General features: G+C 39.6%; 1 protein-coding gene across 6 annotated transcripts in view; it reads right to left on the reverse strand.

Moving 5' to 3' along the window:
• Positions 1-17,903, reverse strand: part of B3GALT1 (beta-1,3-galactosyltransferase 1) — a 403,097-nt gene that overhangs the window by 256,361 nt on the left and 128,833 nt on the right. The gene's annotated exons all lie outside the window — the stretch shown is intronic.

Consider the following 17,903-nt stretch of genomic DNA (forward strand, 5'->3'; position numbering starts at 1 on the left):
ACACTTTGCTTCCACCTAAGGGCTGTTCCAGGTATTATGGTCCAGATACAGTAATTTGGAGCTTAACACTCACTATGTGCAAACCAGACAAGAGCAATATTATATCTTGGATTCAGAAGACGATGTTTGCAGTCTTATGAAGCCTTTCTTATCTATTCAGATTTTTTTAGTTAATAGATTTATTGCTTATATTTTAAGACTGCATTATGTTGATAATTCCCAGTCATACTATAGTCTTCTGCCCTATTGCCACTTGGAGCACTTCCAGTAGCCAAACAACAAAATCTGCTAATTGATCACTTGTTCTTAAATACATGACCTAGTTCTTTTGTGGTATTGAATTATAATTCAATCTGGAATCACTTCTGATGAGAAACAGAAAGCAGCCCGAGGAAAAATAAACAGTACTTATCAATAAATCTGATCACCACAACCTTACTGCCTGCACTCTGCAGCCAATATCTGGGTGTAGAGGGGTATGTACACTAAATAGATTGCATCTCATTCCTGTTACATGATTCCCAGGTTTTCCTCCCTCTAAGGAGATGGGTCCAGGGAGCAGGCATCAAAATAGAGCTGAGGTCTATAATAATTGGTGCTGGCGGAAATGTCAGTCCACCGTCAACCTGATAGAAAGTTGCATCAGAGGCTGAATGCTGACCACTTGGTCTGCAGAGAAATTTTCTCTTCCCTCTAATTAAACTGGATAATGTGACTCATGAGCGGTTTCTGGATCACCGCTTTTCTTACTTGAAAGGAAATCAATGAAAAAAGAAGTTGCCTTTTTTCCATGGAGAAAGCAAAAACACATTCTTAGCAATGAAAAAACAGATTGTAAAGATTGTTTGAACCAGGCTGGAAGGGAGCATTGAAGTCATGAGAGCCAAACTGGCTGAGTGGTGACCAGGCTGACCGGCAACAGGGATAGGCAACCTTGGCTATTTTATGACTCGTGGACTTCAACTCCCAGAATTCCTGAGCCAGCCATGCTGGCTCAGGAATTCTGGGAGTTGAAGTCCACGAGTCATAAAAGAGCCAAGGTTGCCTACCCCTGGGCCACACCATTGCTTGCTGGATTATTCATTGGTAATAATAGCAAGAAGCTACAGATGTTGCACAATTATTCAGAAATAAGCCCCGCCCATCCCCAAAACACAGAAGAACTTACTTCCAAGTAAATAATGACAGAATGTGGTGTGATCCTAAATCACTCCCTTTAGACAGGAGAGGAGACACAATGTGGGAAACAAATACCTTATCTTTTGTTGTAATTAACACTAATTAAGACTGCTGTATTATCTTTCTGAAGAAATTGCAAATTACTTTTTCATCCAGAGAACAAACTTACCTATGTAATACTTTTCCGTAAAATAAAAAATAAATAAATAGATAAGTTCATGGAAGCCAGCTCCCTTGATGTCTATTAAGGAAGCCCTATGATTAGAGGCAGCATGCTAAGATAGCCACTGCTTGGAATCAACAACCAAAAGGGAATAGCTATTGTTAATATGCTTCCTGAAAACAACTGGCTAGTCCCAAGGTGGAACAGCACAAGCTGTTAGTCTCACCATGTTATCCTAATCCACGGTATTATGAAAAATTCATCAGAATGTAAACCTGCAGATTGCTGCATGGCATTCACAATGAATTTGTTTGCAGATCCCATAAAAAAATTGCTCCCATGAAAAAGCTAAAATATGTTCCTCAGTTTGAGGGCCTGTTACGTCAATCAAAGTACAAGGGGGGGAAAGTCTGCAAAATGACTGAGTATCATAGTAAAAGCTAAAGCATGCATCTCACTTATGACAAACCATTCCTTGAGGGGCCCTTGGTGCTCTCTGACCTGGTTGTTTTCTTTCAGATGTTTCATTACCCAACTAGCTAACATATTGCGGTGGTTCTCCTCCTACCTCTCTGACAGGTCGCAGTCGGTGTTGGCGGGCGGACAGAGATCGACCCCTAGGCGCCTCGATTATGGGGTGCCTCAGGGCTCGGTCCTGTCCCCCCTCCTTTTTAACATCTACATGAAACCGCTGGGTGAGATCATTCGGCGACACGGGGTGGGGTATCATCAGTACGCGGATGATACCCAATTATATATCTCCACCCCGTGTCCTTTCAGTGAAGCAGTCGACGTGATGTGCCGGTGCCTGGAAGATGTCAGGGTCTGGATGGGGGTGAACAGGTTTAGACTCAACCCTGACAAGACCGAGTGGCTCTGGGTCTTGCCTCCCAAAGGCCAACTGGATGGTCCATCTTTAGTCTTGGGGGGGGGGCCAATTTACCTCCCTCAGTGCAGGCCCGCAACTTGGGTGTCCTCCTGGACTCACAGCTAAATTTGGAACAACATCTATCGGCTGTGGCCAGGGGGACCTTTGCACAGGTTCGCCTAGTGCACCAGTTGCGGCCTTCTTTGGACCGGGAGGCTTTACTCACAGTCACTCATGCCCTTGTCACCTCAAGACTGGATTACTGTAACGCGCTCTACATGGGGCTACCCTTGAAGGGCTTTCGGAGGCTGCAGTTGGTTCAGAACGCAGCCGTGAGAGCGATTGTGGGCGCGCCAAGGTACGCCCACATGTCACCTATCCTCCGCGAGCTGCACTGGCTTCCTGTGGGTCTCCGGACGCAATTCAAGGTGTTGGTTATCACCTTCAAAGCCCTTCATGGCATAAGGCCAGGTTACTTACAGGACCGCATTCTGCCGCACAGCTCTCAGAGACCGGTGAGGTCCCATAGATTGGGCCTCCTTCAGGTCCCGTCGGCCAGACAATGTCGGCTGGCGGGCCCTCGGGGAAGGGCCTTTTCTGTGGTGGCTCCGACCTGGTGGAATCAACTTCCCCCCGAGGTTCAAACTACTCCCACCCTGCCGGCCTTTAAGAAAGCCGTTAAAACTCTCCTGTTCCGGCAGGCCTGGGGCTGATGTCCCCGGGGGGCCGGGATATGATCGGACTTGCGGTATGACTGGATTATTTTATTGTTTTATGACTGTTTTTAACTTTGTACGCCACCCTGAGTCCTTTGGGATTGGGAGGCATATAAATATTTGTAAATAAATAAATAAATAAATAAACATCATCAGCACTGGTGGGAGTGGTCTTGAAGGTTCTTTGGCTGGGCTATTAATTGTTAGCTTCTTAGGATATTATTTACTTCTTGATTGTGGGTCTGATGTTAATCTTGGTGTTAATCTATCTTCACCTGGGTGTTGATTGCTGGTGGGGAGGTGTTTTGGTCTTTTTTGTTCCCTTTTTGGCTTGTTGATTGCTTCTTTTGCACAGTACATAGATGTTTATATCTATGTGTCTACTGATAGCCAATTTGTCAAAATGCCAGGCTTCCAAGAATTCCCTCATGTTTTTCGATTAGCTTGGTCTAAGATGGTCACAGTTTCCCAGTTGAAACTATGGTTAAGTCTATCCATATGTTGAGAAATTAAAGAGTTTTCATCATGTCTTTTGAATGCTAGTTGGTGATCAGGGATGCATTCTGCTAACCTTCTGCCTGTCTATTTTACATGGCTGCTGCAATCTTTACACTGTATATTGTAAATGACTCCTGTTTCTTCTTCTGGGACTGCTGGGGTTTTCCTTTTTTTAAAAAAGAAGTTTTGGAGGGCTTTAGTTGGTTTGTGTGCTATGCTGATTCTATGTGATTATAATAGTCTGTTGGTGGTTTCTGAGATGTTTTTGATCAATGGCAGTATTATCCTTTTTACAGCTTGGGTTGGTTGTGCTACATTGGGTTAAGTGGTCAGGCATTTTTTGATGAAGCTGCATGGATATCCACATTGATATCAAATCCAAAAACCAGAGTCATCTACAACATAAGGCATTTCCAGCATAGATCTGGGTTCAAGAATTTTCCCAACCCTCCTATGAGATAAAGCAGAATCCATGATTGAAAGCAAAACTTGTACTTATGTTCCTATGAATGTGAGCAGAACGTCAGCCAGTCATCTCTGAGAGATGAAAGAATGAAGGAGCCGAAAATTTATTTATTAAATTTATATATCGCCCTTCTCTTATTGAAGAGACTCTGGGCAGCATCCAAGAAGGGAATATCAGATTTATCTATATGTCTGTCTGTTATGTAGATCAGGGCTTTTCAACCAGTGGTACACGTACCACCTGTGGTACTTTGGCACCTGGCAGATGGTATGCGACCATCCTAGACAAGTGTAGTAGGGAAGGAGAATGAGCTGAAGTGGCGGCAGCATTGCACAAGCCTGAGGGAGAGACAGCTGGAGCTGCAGGGCTGTCGGGGCTTGGCATAAGGCCTAGGATTGGTGCACAGCTATAGCTGAGCGGCACTTCTGCAGGTCTATGGGGCCTGGGCAGAAGCCCAGATCAGCACAAGCTTCTGCAGGGCTATGGGGGCTGGACAAGAGCCCAGGATCAGCACCCGCTTCTGCAGGGCTACAGGGGCGAGACAGAAGCCCCAGGATTGGCACTTCTGGTGCACATGGAAGAGAAAAGGGGAGAGGAGAGGAGAGGCTATAAAAGGAGGTTTTGGCAGGAGAGGGAGAAGGAAAAAAGACAATGGAGGGAAAGAGAAAGGGACTGCAAAAGAGAGATGGAAAAGTGCAGTCTTGAGAGGAATTAGTGGAGGTACAAGGAAGAGAAAAGAAGGGGGGGAGAGAAGAGAGGATATAAAAGGGAAGAGAAGAGATGATATAAGAAGGGAAGAGAAGAGAGGATAAAAAGGAGGGGAGAGAAGAGGATATAAAGGAAGAGAAAAGAGGATATAAAAGGGGGAGAGAAGAGAGGATATAAAAGAAGGGGGAGAGAGAAGAGAGGATATAAGAAGGAGGGGAGAGAAAGGATATAAAAGAAGGGGGAGAGAAGAGAGGATATAAAGAGGGGAGAGGATATAAAAGAAAGAGGGGGAGAGAAGAGAGGATATAAAAGAGGGATGAGAGAAGAGGGGTTATAAAAGGAGGAGTGAATCTGGTTTCTCCATTGACATTGTCAGAAGGTTGCAAAAGGGGATCACATGATCCTGGGACACTGTGACCATCATAAATATGAATCAGTTGCCAAGCATCCAAATGTAGATTGACCCTGGGGATGTTGCAATGGTCAGAAGTGTGAAAAATGATCATAAGTCACTTTTTTCAGTGCCTTAGTAACTTTGAACAGTCACTAAGTGAACAGTTGTAAGTTGAGTACTACCTGTATTTTATCACTTTTTTCCCTTTTTTTGGTCATCAAGTTTTTGACACCTTGCTAGGTGGTACTCGAATATTGCCATATCCTAAAAGTGGTACAATCTGTGAATAGGTTGAAACACCCTGATGTAGATTATATTGTCTGAACAAGGTTTCAACTTCAGAATCCACCACAAATCCTCAATCTGATATATCAACAGTGGAAAGAGGAGCCCATCGGTATCACATCAGGCAATTGCCATGAGGTGGTGGAATTGTAGCCTAGCAGCCTCCCTTGGATAAACCTACTGCATTTTCTCAGCAAGACTGGAAGGCATTGCCTGACTGAAATCCAGCCAAAGGATAAGTGATAACAGGATGCAGATTTTGTAGACCTAAATTTCCATTCCTTCCCACTTCAACTTAGTACCCTCCACTTCTGATATGTTATTGAAAGGGCTGGGTTGAATTTAAGGTTGCCTTTCCCTTTTACTTTTGACCCTCCCCAACCAAGACAGTGTAATCTACATAATATGCAAATTAAGAACTAATTACACAATTTGGGTATACAAAATTAGCCTACCTAATTTGCATAATTCTCAGCCAGTTTCTATCCCTGCTCTTACCACAAGAACACAGCAGGGTGGGGAGCCAGAGGGGCCTGAACTGTTTCTATAGCTGCAAAGAGAAAAGGGCTAGTCAGCACCGTAGCTGCATTTTTATTTGTTTATATTTTGGATAGTGGTGGTGAGAATTTTAGTTCATCTCTGTTCTTCTGTTTCCATCTCTACTCTGGACTTAATTCATTATGTATGGAAGTCTAGCAAACACAGCACCTGAGGTTCAAGCTTGGTTATTCACCTCAGTTTCCAGAAAGTCATTTAAATATTTAATATACATATTTTCCCTCCATATTCTCAAATTCTCACAATTAAGTTCGTGCAGGGATGGACCTCTCCCCTCAATCTCATAAGCTGTAGCTACCTGGTTAGGTGTTACAGATGATGAGAGATGCTCAACAAGCTTAGAGAGGGCTGTAAAGCACAACCAACATTTTGGAGGTTAAGATCAATAGTCACCTGCTCTGTGGGGCACACTCTTGCCCACTCCATAGAAGAGCTTTTATCTTTATTTGCTACAATACTTGTCCAGCTTTGTCGGACGTTTCCATAGCATCTCTATACAAGACTTTGCCCTTTCTACTAACTAAGGTGACCAACCGTCCTCCTTTAGGGAGGACAGTCCTCCTTTTATAAGTTCTGTCCTCCCTCAGAAAGTGTCCTCCTTCATATCCTCCTTTTCGATATTTGAAGACTAATTTGCAGGGCTTTTTTTTTCCCCCTCATAGAACGCTCAGAATGGCATTCCGGCACCTTTTTTTGATGGGTTTTTTTTTTCTACTTTTGCATGAGCTGTGCTACTCCCACTACTGGCTTTCGAAAGCCAATAGGAATTGCTGCTGAGCGCACCAAAACATCCGGCTGGCAAACTTTGCACATGCAAGTTGTCTGTATTATTGCTGCAATGAATAAAATGTTTCTTTTATTTATGATATTTTTTTCTTCAATTTATTTGTGTCCTCCTTTTCATTGTAAAAAAGTTGGTCACCTTATACTAACAGAAGACAAAAGTCTTTCGTGTGCTTCTGCAGTGTTCTTTCTAAACAGAATGGTTTAGAATGGTGAAGTGTACTAATGTAGTAATGCCCTTTTTTACCCCATTCTCATAACCATTCAGAGAAGAACAATGTCCTCTTCCTCTTAGCTGATAAGCCACTGGATTTCAACAGCACAATCAATCAATCAATCAAATACTGCAACTTCCAACATTTGCTGCTGAGAGGACAGTTTAATTGGAGGGTTGGTCCTGATTGCTGCTTTCAGCTGAATTTGCTGATCTACTCATGATGAGATTTATCTGCAATTATAATCTCTTAAAACCCAAGTCTAACTAAGCAATTAAGCAGGCATGTTCATGTTGTTTTCTGGGCAGTCGTCTTCCAAGATTTTTTTTCTTAATCCTCTCAATCATACTTACATTGTTGGGATTTTTTTCTGATGATCTTTCATCCAAGGGCTAACTAGGTTTATTTCAGTTTAGCTTTCTGAAAGTACTCATGGTCAGGTGGAATTAACTCCCGAGATCAGGGGTGTCAAACTGCCATCCTGAGGGCCGGATGCATCATGCCAAAACTGCACTCATCCCAGCTCCAGCAATGGAGAAAAAGTCATGATATGTCACAACACATCACATGACGGTGTGAAATTTGACACCCCTGTCCTAGATGATTGAAACTACCTCTTAAAGTAACCAAATCGATTAAAAAATTACATGGAATTTGAAGGATTCAGTGTACTGACTAAATTCAGCTGTCTAATATCTTCAAAATATCTTCCAGCTATAGGTAATCTTTGACTAACAACCACAATTGGACCAGAATTTATGTTGCTAAATAAGGCAGTTGTTTAGTGAGTTGCAACAGATTTTATGACCTATTTTGCTATGGTTGTTAAGTGAATCACATGGTAGTTAAATGAATCCAGCTTCCCCCATTGATGTTGCTTGTCAGAAGATGTCTGGGAAGGTTGCAAATGGCAGTCACGTGACCCTCGGACACTACAACCATCATAAATACATACTGGCTGCCACATGCCTGAATTTTGATCACTTGATCATGAGGATGCTATGAGAGTCATAAATGTGAGGAACGATCATAAGTCACTTTTTTCAATGCCATTGTAAATTTGAATGGTCCCTAAAAAATTCATTTGTACATGGTCACTAAATAAATGGTTATAAATGTAAACCTGCAGTTCCCAGATCTTGGTCATAATGTCCAAGACTGTAAATTATATGTTCCAAGAGGCTTTTCTCCACATCTTCTTGAACAGCCTGTGAAGCATTTTACAGGAAAGTTTAGCAGTTTTATTTTATCCAGAGTAAATTGTCAATTATCCCACCTAATTTTGTGATGAATCCCTTCTAGCGTGAAAAGTGTCAAAGGAATTCATAAATTAAAGAGAGAGCCATATGACCAGAGGCACTAGTTATGCCAACTGCACTTCTCTGCAAAGTATCAGAGTTAAGAGGAGTTTATGGAAAGCTTGCACTCATCCTCTGGCAGTGGCTGTTTTCCCCACTTTATCCTTTTTAGCTACAGAGCCACTTGATTGAAATAGGTGGCTGTAGGAATGAATGAATGAACGTCTCAAAAGTACTTTTTCAAGAAGCAACTGGACTTTCTTGTTTTTCTTTGAAGACATTTCGCTTCTGGATGAGAAGCAAAATGTCTTCAAAGAAAAACAAGAAAGTCCAGTTGCCTCTTGAAAAAACACCTTTGAGACAACCATGACCTAGATCAGGGGTAGACAACCTTGGCTCTTTTATGACTCATGGACTTCAACTCCCAGAATTCTCTGAGTCAGGAATTCTGGGAGTTGAAGTCCATGAGTCATAAAAGAACCGAGGTTGCCTACCCCTGACCTAGATGATTAAGAATCTCCATCGACTGAATGAGTGGTTCTATGACAGCTGCTACCCTCCTGTTATGGCCATTTCACTGGTCTGCTAATATTAATTTTGGGCATTAAAAACAGATGACTGAGGAGACAGAAGGTAGAAACTCACAGATCCAGTTCCCCTGAACCTTCACTTTAAAAGAAAATTGGGCAGTCAAAATCAAAAAGACCTAAGAAATTGCTTAATATTATGGTTTGTAAGCCATGATTTATAGATTGATGTGATCTGTGAATCCAGTTGACTATGGCTAATTTAATGAACTACAGTTAAGCAAACTATGATTTAGCACAAGAATATTTCCCTCTAGGTCAGTGTTTCTCAACCTTGACAATTTTAAGGCATGTGGACTTCAATACCCAGAATTCCACAGCCAGCAATGCTGGCTGTGGAATTCTGGGAGTTGAAGTCCACATGCCTTAAAATTGTCAAGGTTGAGAAACACTGCTCTAGGTCATGTTGTATTTCATCTCTAACAGTTCTAGAAGGCTGTTCTGGCTGTTTCAAACATCATGGGATGGAAGTAATGAAACAAAGCAATGTGGTTGCATCATTGACTCTTAGAGAGGGATATATATACATCCCTAAAATATGCTTTCAAAAAGGATTTTCTTCTGTTTTACTCAGTGATGGGATTCAAATATGTGAACAACCGGTTCTCTGTGTGGATGCTGCTTCCTGGAGTCCATTCTGGGCCTGGGCAACAAAAAATTAGCTACCGGTTCTGCCGAAGTGGTGTGAACTGGCTGAATCCCACCACTGGTTTTACTCCATTTGTAGACATATTTTTCCCAAATATATACTTCCTATTTGAATTTTTGAAAGGAGACAATGAATGCATGGTGGGCAATCTGTAATTTAGCAGACTCCATTTTAGGAGGTTATACCAGTTCACTTGCACTGCAATCTATGGATTCTTTTTTTACATTCCTACTTGAAGTCTGCTATTCTTCCTTTTCCTCCAAGTCCACTTTTTCATTATTATTATTTTTTTGTAGTAAGAGTTGTCTCAGGAAATTTTGGGACTGCTCTGAGATTAATATGAGAATTCCAGAGTTCTAAGTTTCGGTTACAAAAGCACAGGATGATTCAGATTAACGATCTGGGCCAGAATAAAATGCATCAACTCTTACTGGTCTCCTTAGTCTGCTTGAAGACCCACTGAAGACTATGTGCTGAGTTGCAGGTCTCCATATTTCACATGCAGAGCTAACTGGCTTGTAGTTACAATTATTTTTCAACACTGATGTACTGCACTTGAAGACATTACGATGCTACAGAGGGATGCTTGGTTCTTTTTTTCCAACACGTTGCTATTGATGAGTAGGTTTATTGCTCTTTTATGGTCCTTTTAAACTTTTAACCACATGACTGTGGTGTTTGTTTTATTATTGATTTTGCTAGGTGGGCTAAATTGTGAATTAATTTTGTTGTATAGAATCTTATGGCTATAATTTTTTTCTCCAGGTCTGTGCTTAGCAATATATAGCTGCCTCTGAACATCTCTATCTGCTGTGACTCTCTCTCTCAGCCTAACAACAGAGCTGTCTTTCATAACCCGATGCAACATCCTAAGCTATTACAGTATTGGAGACAGGAGTTACAAGCAGCCTTCTTTAACTGTAGGCAAATTCAGGACTCTAACCCCCAATCTCTGATGATACTTGGTTAGGACCTCTTTCCTGAAATAGTGGATCCAAGCAGACAAACAGGGTTTAGATTCCAGCATTCATAAACGTGAATTACACTTCATTCAATCTGTAAAGGTTTAAAGCAGCTGCAGTCTCTGAAAGCACTGCTTTTCTGCCCCTTTGATTTATATATTCCCGTAAAACACGGTTTCCATAGGCTGACAACATATAGATAAACAATGATGGGGGGGGGGGAGAGAAAAACCCTCACTCTTTAATGATGATAATTGTCTAACATGGAAAATTAGATTGGAAAGCAGTTCCAAGAATAGATGTTCCTATGACTTTCACTGGCTGTCTGATGCTGCATTTCCCCTAAAATGGAAAAAAATTCACCCGGCTGCCTCCTCTTTGCTCACTTTCCAGAATGCAATCAAAAAGCTCTAAGCTGAATCGAACTTTAGTTCCCTTCGGCTCCAAATAACCTTCTCAGGGGTTAGTGGAAGTGGATTTACCTGGCAATGTAATTTCAAGGATGGGAGTAATTTTACCCTCACGCACGCACGTCAGAGGCCTGTAATTTTCATAGCCTTGGAGAAACTGGCACAGAGGACCTTGGCAGCTTGCCACTCCCCTTAATTACAAAGTTTTAAACAAGTTGCATTACTTTTAAATTATGGTTATAAATGTCATTTTAGCAAAGTATTATGAGCTTCCCTGGAGACAGGGCTTTGAATAAATAAATAGAAAACAAAGAAGGCTCCTTTTCAAAGGTCGAAAATTGCGTTGCCTGAATTGAACTGAACTGATGCATAGAAATCTCTAGCTCTGGATCTGGAGGACCTAGAAGCTCTGCAAAGGACAGTTCAGCTAGAAAAAAGGAAGGGTGAAACAGACATGTGAGGGCCGGAGAGATCTTTGTTTACTCTATGCATATAGAGCAGTGGTTCTCAACCTTTTTAATGCCGCAACCCCCAACTGGTCGTAAGTCGAGGACTACTCAACCGGTCGTAAGTCAAGGACTACTCAATCGGTGCAGCACCCTTTGCAGACTGGGACTTTTGGCGGGCTCAGCAAGGCAGATACAGCCTGGACAATTCCTATTGGCTTTTGAAAGCCAATAGAATTAGACTCTATTCAAGAGAGTCTATTCTATTGGCTTTCAAAAGCCAATAGAATAAAAGGGAGTAGCACAGCTAAGGAAAAGGGGAAAAAAATGGCGGACCGCGTTGTTTGGCGACCCCCGTGAAATGGTCGTTCGACCCCAAATGGGGTCCCGACCCACAGGTTGAGAACCACTGATATAGAGGTAGTCCTCGACTTACAACAGTTCATTAGTGACCGTTCAAAGTTACAAGGGCACTGAAAGAAGTGACTTATGATCATTTTTCACACTTATGACCTTTGTAGCAACCCACAATCATGTGATCAAAATTCAGACGCTTGGCAATTGGTTCATACTTATGACTGTTGCTGGGTCACAAGGTCATGTGTCCCAAGGTCTCCAGCGGTCTTATCCAACAATCCCAATGAAGGGATAAAACTGTTCTGTAATTCAGAAAATCAGACTGGACCAAGGTTGCAAAAAAAAAAGTGTGTATAAATATTAATTGTGCATGAATATTTTTAAATGGGAAATTCTTTTAGACTGAGTGAAAATATCCTGCAGGAGGTTAATGACTTATTCTCTATTTTTTTCCCTTTGGGGAAAAATTGATATTGATATCCCAATATCAAAATCTTAGCCCCCTGTAGGTTAAATTCCACCCCAACATATCTGCCACATTCAGTTTTGGATATATTTGAAAATTTATATACAGAACAATTCCATTTCTTTCTTTTTTTTCATTCCTGCTGAAATAAATTCTTCACTCAAATTTTTGTACTCAAGTATTTTATGCCTTTTCCCCAAATATGTGTTTCTTGTAAAACAATTGCATCTTGTTTTAACTTTGTCAAATAATGGAATATTTCTTTTCTCTTTTGAGGAACAATGGCTCCATTTATATTCCACATTAAGCATTTATAATCCATAGTTACGTCAAACTTTTAGAACACGGAATTTTTGTAGCACCCAGCTTGTTTTTAATATCTTGTATTTTGTTGATGCAATTGCTTAGACACATCTGTGATTCTTACTTCTATTTGCATTTATTCCAGTGGTGGGATTCAGCCAGTTTGCACTACTTTGGCAGAATTGGTAGCTAATTTTTTTGTTGCCCAGGCCCAGAATGGATTTCTGGAAGCGGCATCCACACAGAGAACGGGTTGTTCACATATTTGAATCCCACCACTGATTTATTCCAATCCTTTGAATTTTTTCTAGAAATATTTGCATTTCTGCACAGAGTTCAGTCTGAATCTCTGCTGTTTAAAATTAAAAATCTGAATTAAGCCTTTTTCTTCTTAGGTTTATCAGGGACTAAAACTTCTTTCCTCTTACTTAATATTCTAACTGAAATTTCCTCAAGTTCAATTTCTCTTGTATCATGAATTCTCAATCTGCTATTAAAATGCTACTGCAAAAGTTGATCTTTAGTCTTCCTGGCAGTGTACAAGGACATCCCTTGGAACATTTCTTAATTTTGCAATTGGATATTGATCCTACAAACCTTTTCAATTTATGTCTCAATGTCATCTTCATCCCAATCCAAAAGTTAGACAAATACTTACAGTAATATATATATATATATATATATAATATATATATATATATATGTAGGTCTTTGGTTGTTCGGGTTTTCTCCCACGTAAAATTGGAAGTGTCTTGGCGACATTTCGACGAAGTCCCATTCGTTCGAAACGTCGCCAAGACACTTCCAATTTTATGTGGGAGAAAACCCGAACAACCAAAGACCTACATACAAATACCCGCGAAAACCTCAGAAAACTATATATATATATAATATATATATATATATATATATATATATATATATATATATATATATATATATAATATATTCTCCCTTGAACTTGCTGTAAATCTTAAAATTCTTTTTTTCTCAGTTTCAGTATCTCCAGATCTTTCTCTGTCTCTCTATTTATAACCTGTCTTATTTTCCAAAACTTCTACATTGTCATTAAGTTGCTTTATATCTCCAGCCAATTATCCTACATCTTCTTTGATCTTCTCAACTTTTTTAGTATCCCTTTTTTCTATTCCTAGAATTCCAGCTAACATTTCCTAACTATTAACAACTGTTGAGATCATCTTCTTGCCAAATTTCTCAAACATTTTCTGCAATAAATTGGTGTGATGCCTTTATCTGTAAGTTGTTCTAGTGAAACTGTCCTTCTTTTTCCTATTTTTGCTGCTTTTCTTGTGGTTGCCATCGTGATAAAATAAAAGAACATCAATTACTAGGATGAAAGTAGAAGGCATGCTTTTTCTTTTGTTTTCCTCTTTTGCTCTTCTTTCTTTACTCTTTAGTCCCAATTAGCTCTCCATAGTTATAGTTGCACAGTCTGGTACATATTACTGTTATGTTTTTATTTTGTAAAATCTACCAATTGTCTACTTTCTTTAAGCAATAATAAGTTAAGATAATAAGCAATCAGCATTCCTGCAGAGATCCATTGTCTTCTTGTTAACTTTTTACTATGTTCAAAAGTGCTTTCATTAGAAAAACAAAATTATTCTTCTTTCTAAAATTACCATTCCCTTTATCCATTTAAAACTTTCTTAAATCACAATTTTGCTAAGTTTTTTTTGCTTTCAACTTAAAATCCTTTAAGATGTTTAATTTCTTAATTAAAACAGAAGGTGATTGAGTGTTTTGTTTTGTCTTTCAGAAGATGCCTCTTAAGCTATGAATTAATTGTATTTGAAAGTGTTTAAAGAAAATGAAGTTTTTGAAGCTTATTTGTCCCTAAAAACTACAAAATGGTTTTGAGCACAATGTTGATCTCTCAGCTCCCAAACTGCCCAACTCACAGTCAACCACAAGAGATTCAGTTCCTGTGGTCTCCTCATGAAAAGCCAGTATCCATGGAGTAAGTGGGCAATCCACCAATCTCTCCTTCTACAGAGAGAACTTAGTTAGCCAGGACCTGCTGCCTGACCACCGATTTCAACAAAATGCTGTTCCCACTAATGGAGATGCTCACAGGGATATCTAACCTGCCATAAGTTCTCATCAGGAACCCCGGATCATGATCAGATTATTGTGGGGGTCCTGGCATAGGTGGAACTTTGAGGATTGGTTGTAAGAACCACCTGTTCATTTCCGTTATAACTTTGAATGGTTGCTGAATGAGTGGTTGATAACCAAGGGTGACCTGTATGTAATTAGATACCATCTTCATGCTGCTGATATCTTACCTCATAACAAGTATCCCAGTGGTTTCGTGTAGATGTTAAACAGCAGAAGAGAGAATACCAAGTCTGATCTAGGAAGAGAACTACTCAAACTAGTGCTTCTTACTCTCAAACTTTACAACTATTCTAGAGCTATATATAATGTATCACAAAACAACAGCTGACATTATTTCTCCTTACTCTCCACTGGCCTTGGGAATGCTGTTTCCATTTCTCAATGGTTCTGGGAATGCTACTGCTGCTGTCATTGTGTCAAGTGCCATATAACTGTACAAGATCAAAGAAGCAAGTCTTCAGTAAAATATAAGTTGTTGAGAATTCACAATGACTTGATGGCACAAAATCAAAATCATCAGTCTTAGTATAAATCATGGAAATTGCAAAAGGAATTTCTGTCTGTCTGTCTATCTATCTATCTATCTGTCTATCTATCTATCTATCTATCTATCTATCTATCTATCTATCTATCTATCTATCTATCTATCTATCTATCTCACTTAGAAAGTATCTGTGTCCTTCACAGAGTTATAATTTATAATGAGTTCATGGAAGCAGAGTCCATTTGAATTAATCAAAGCTATGGTTTGGTATAAGTGTTTCAAATTCTGTCATCCAAATCTTGTCTGACAAAATTTTTAACTACAAATAATATGGGAGAGAGTAGAATCCTGTGAAGGCAGAAGTCAAGGGTACCCATTCTTTTCCGGGGGTTTTCTCAGCTGGACTGAGACTCACTTTCTACCTCTTGATTGCTATATCTACTCTCACTTTCATTCCTTTCTTAGCCTCCTCATAATCTCTCACACGCTGCTGATTGAAAAAGGCTTTTAAAAAGAGAAGACTGTAGGAGATGCTGATGAATTTAATAGCTGTAAAATGAGATTTCTTCCAATTTTATCTATGGTGGAGAATATTCTGAAAGTTTTGATGTGTATCTTTATGAGCTTTCATAACTTTGTGGTGAGCTTGGTATATACACTTTGCTGGCACATCCATTACAAAGTGTGTCTTTTAACACTGGTCCTTTCTTTCTTTGTCCTGTCACCAATTGCTGCATTTGCAGTGTAATATATTATGTAACTGAAACATAATTTTTCTGCAGTTGCATTAATTGTCTTCTGAATTTGCCTGAAATACAATAAAACAAAAGTTCAGATGGGATAGTATTACATACTTTTCTTTGAATTATTTCTTTTCTATGAATAGTCTCAATAGCTTTCTTGACTCCTTGAGCCAGAAGTGGATATGTGCTCAATGCAGCTACAACCTGGAAAACATCCCTGCTGTCTTTTAAGTAATAGACTATTTTAAAAACTGAGTTATGTGAGAAATGTTTCTTTCATAACAAAATAGGAGATGATTTTTTTTTCTTAAGAAATGTCAAAACTTCATTGTCACAATGCCCCCCCCCTTTTTTTTTTTCTTCTTATTCTTCATTTGGAGATGTAAGAGAAACAAGAGTCTTGAACAAATCTTGTTCTGATTTGTTAGGGTGTTTCATGTATGGATTTTCATACCATCTGCAAAAGTAGAGAAATCCTTAAGGAAAGCAGTCTAGAGGCTCAATGACAAAGAACCTGTTTGGTGACCGGAGAAGATTGTGTTTGAGTTTGAGGATGACAGCAGAATGGAGTCTATTGGAAAAGAGCTGGCACAGCTGGCAAAACAAGAAGGATCACCCTATAGTGCAGCATTTTGTGACAGAAAACACATGTGCTCTCACAATAATTAGAGCAATTAGAGATAAGAAGTCTTGATCAGCAATTCTACTCCACCCTGCCTTTTCCCCATAGTAAATAAGCAAGAGTAACACCTTGTAAAAGAAAAGAGGCTCAGTCAACTCCCTTGATAATGTAGGACTGATAAGATATTTCTGCTTAAAACTGCCTTCTTTGGGGTGGGGGGGATGATAGAAAGAGGGGGGGTCACTAGCCACAAAGAGGCATTTGGAAGGAAAAAAGCAGGATTCATAAAGAATGGAACCACTACGTTGTTTTTTTCTGTGAATATGTCTAACATTGTGCCCAACGCAGCAAAATTTGGGAAGGACTAGTTGGGAATATTTGTTTATCAAGATAGGTTTTCATTATCATCACTGGGGTAGATATCATGATTGTTCATTAAAATGCTGAATACAATGAAAATGCAAAGGAACAAACTGACAGTATTATGGATGAAAGCAAGTTCCCCCCTCCCCTTTCATTTGTTAATGTTTTTAACTCCCATTCTTTTTATAACGTTTAAGAAGAAATCTGAATATTGCAAGCAGTGTTTGACCTATGATCACCATTGGTACTGGAACTTCCATTGTAAAGGAAAGTGGTCATTAAAGGAGTAATGCCCGGTTTTGTGAGCCTTTTTGCCTTGATCCCTAAGTGAATCCCCACGCTTAAGTGAATCACGAGTTCATTCAGTGAATCTGGCCTCCCCTATTGACTTTGCTTGTCAGAAGCCGGCTGAGAAGGTAGCAAATGGCTATCGTGTGCTCTCAGGAGGCTGCAATCATAGTTAATACATGCTGGTTGACAAGCGCCTGAACTTTGATCATGTGACCATAGGAATTCTACAATGGTCCTAAATCAATTTTTTCCTGTGCCCCTTCGAATGGTAACTGAATGGATTGTTGTAAGCTGAGGACTATCTGTAGTTCTTATATATTAAAAGAATCCAATTCAATTGACAAGATAATATCTAACATTGATATAGCCATATTTCAGTTGCCTACTAGTGCGCAATATTTTGTATGGAGGCAAACTGAACTCACCTTGCGCCGACATATCTACAAGTATGGTTGAAAAGAGATTCTATCTTAGGCTTTTAGGATTAAACATGCAGAACCTTCCACCCAGATTTATAGGCAGATGTTCCACCTTCCATCCTGCAAAAAATTTAATTCTTCCATTCCTGTTCATGTGAACTTTGACAAGTACTTTGCAAAGAATGACCTGAATGAAATCCTCCATCACTACAGCTTCCATGAAAGCACTGATAACAGCCTTTAAAAATAAAATAGCAGGCTTTTCTATTATTTCAAAATACTTCCATCTAACCACCCTCCCTATTTTCTTCAAAGTCTTCCTCTAAACTTACTCTACACTATGTGGAAGGTGTCAAATAATTTATGATATGGCATTATAGGAAAAGAAAACGTGACAAAATTCATCTTTATTTTTTAAAAAAATACTTCATCTAGGCAAGTAACATATGAGAAAAGCAAAATCTAAGTCCCCGATATTTTAATTTTCTGGAAGCAAGACATTATGAAGGAACTACATGAAGACATATT

The sequence above is a fragment of the Crotalus tigris genome, unplaced genomic scaffold (assembly GCF_016545835.1).
Source record: "Crotalus tigris isolate CLP2741 ecotype Arizona unplaced genomic scaffold, ASM1654583v1 scf7180000020074.1721668, whole genome shotgun sequence".
In the NCBI taxonomy this organism is placed as follows: Eukaryota; Metazoa; Chordata; class Lepidosauria; order Squamata; family Viperidae; genus Crotalus; species Crotalus tigris.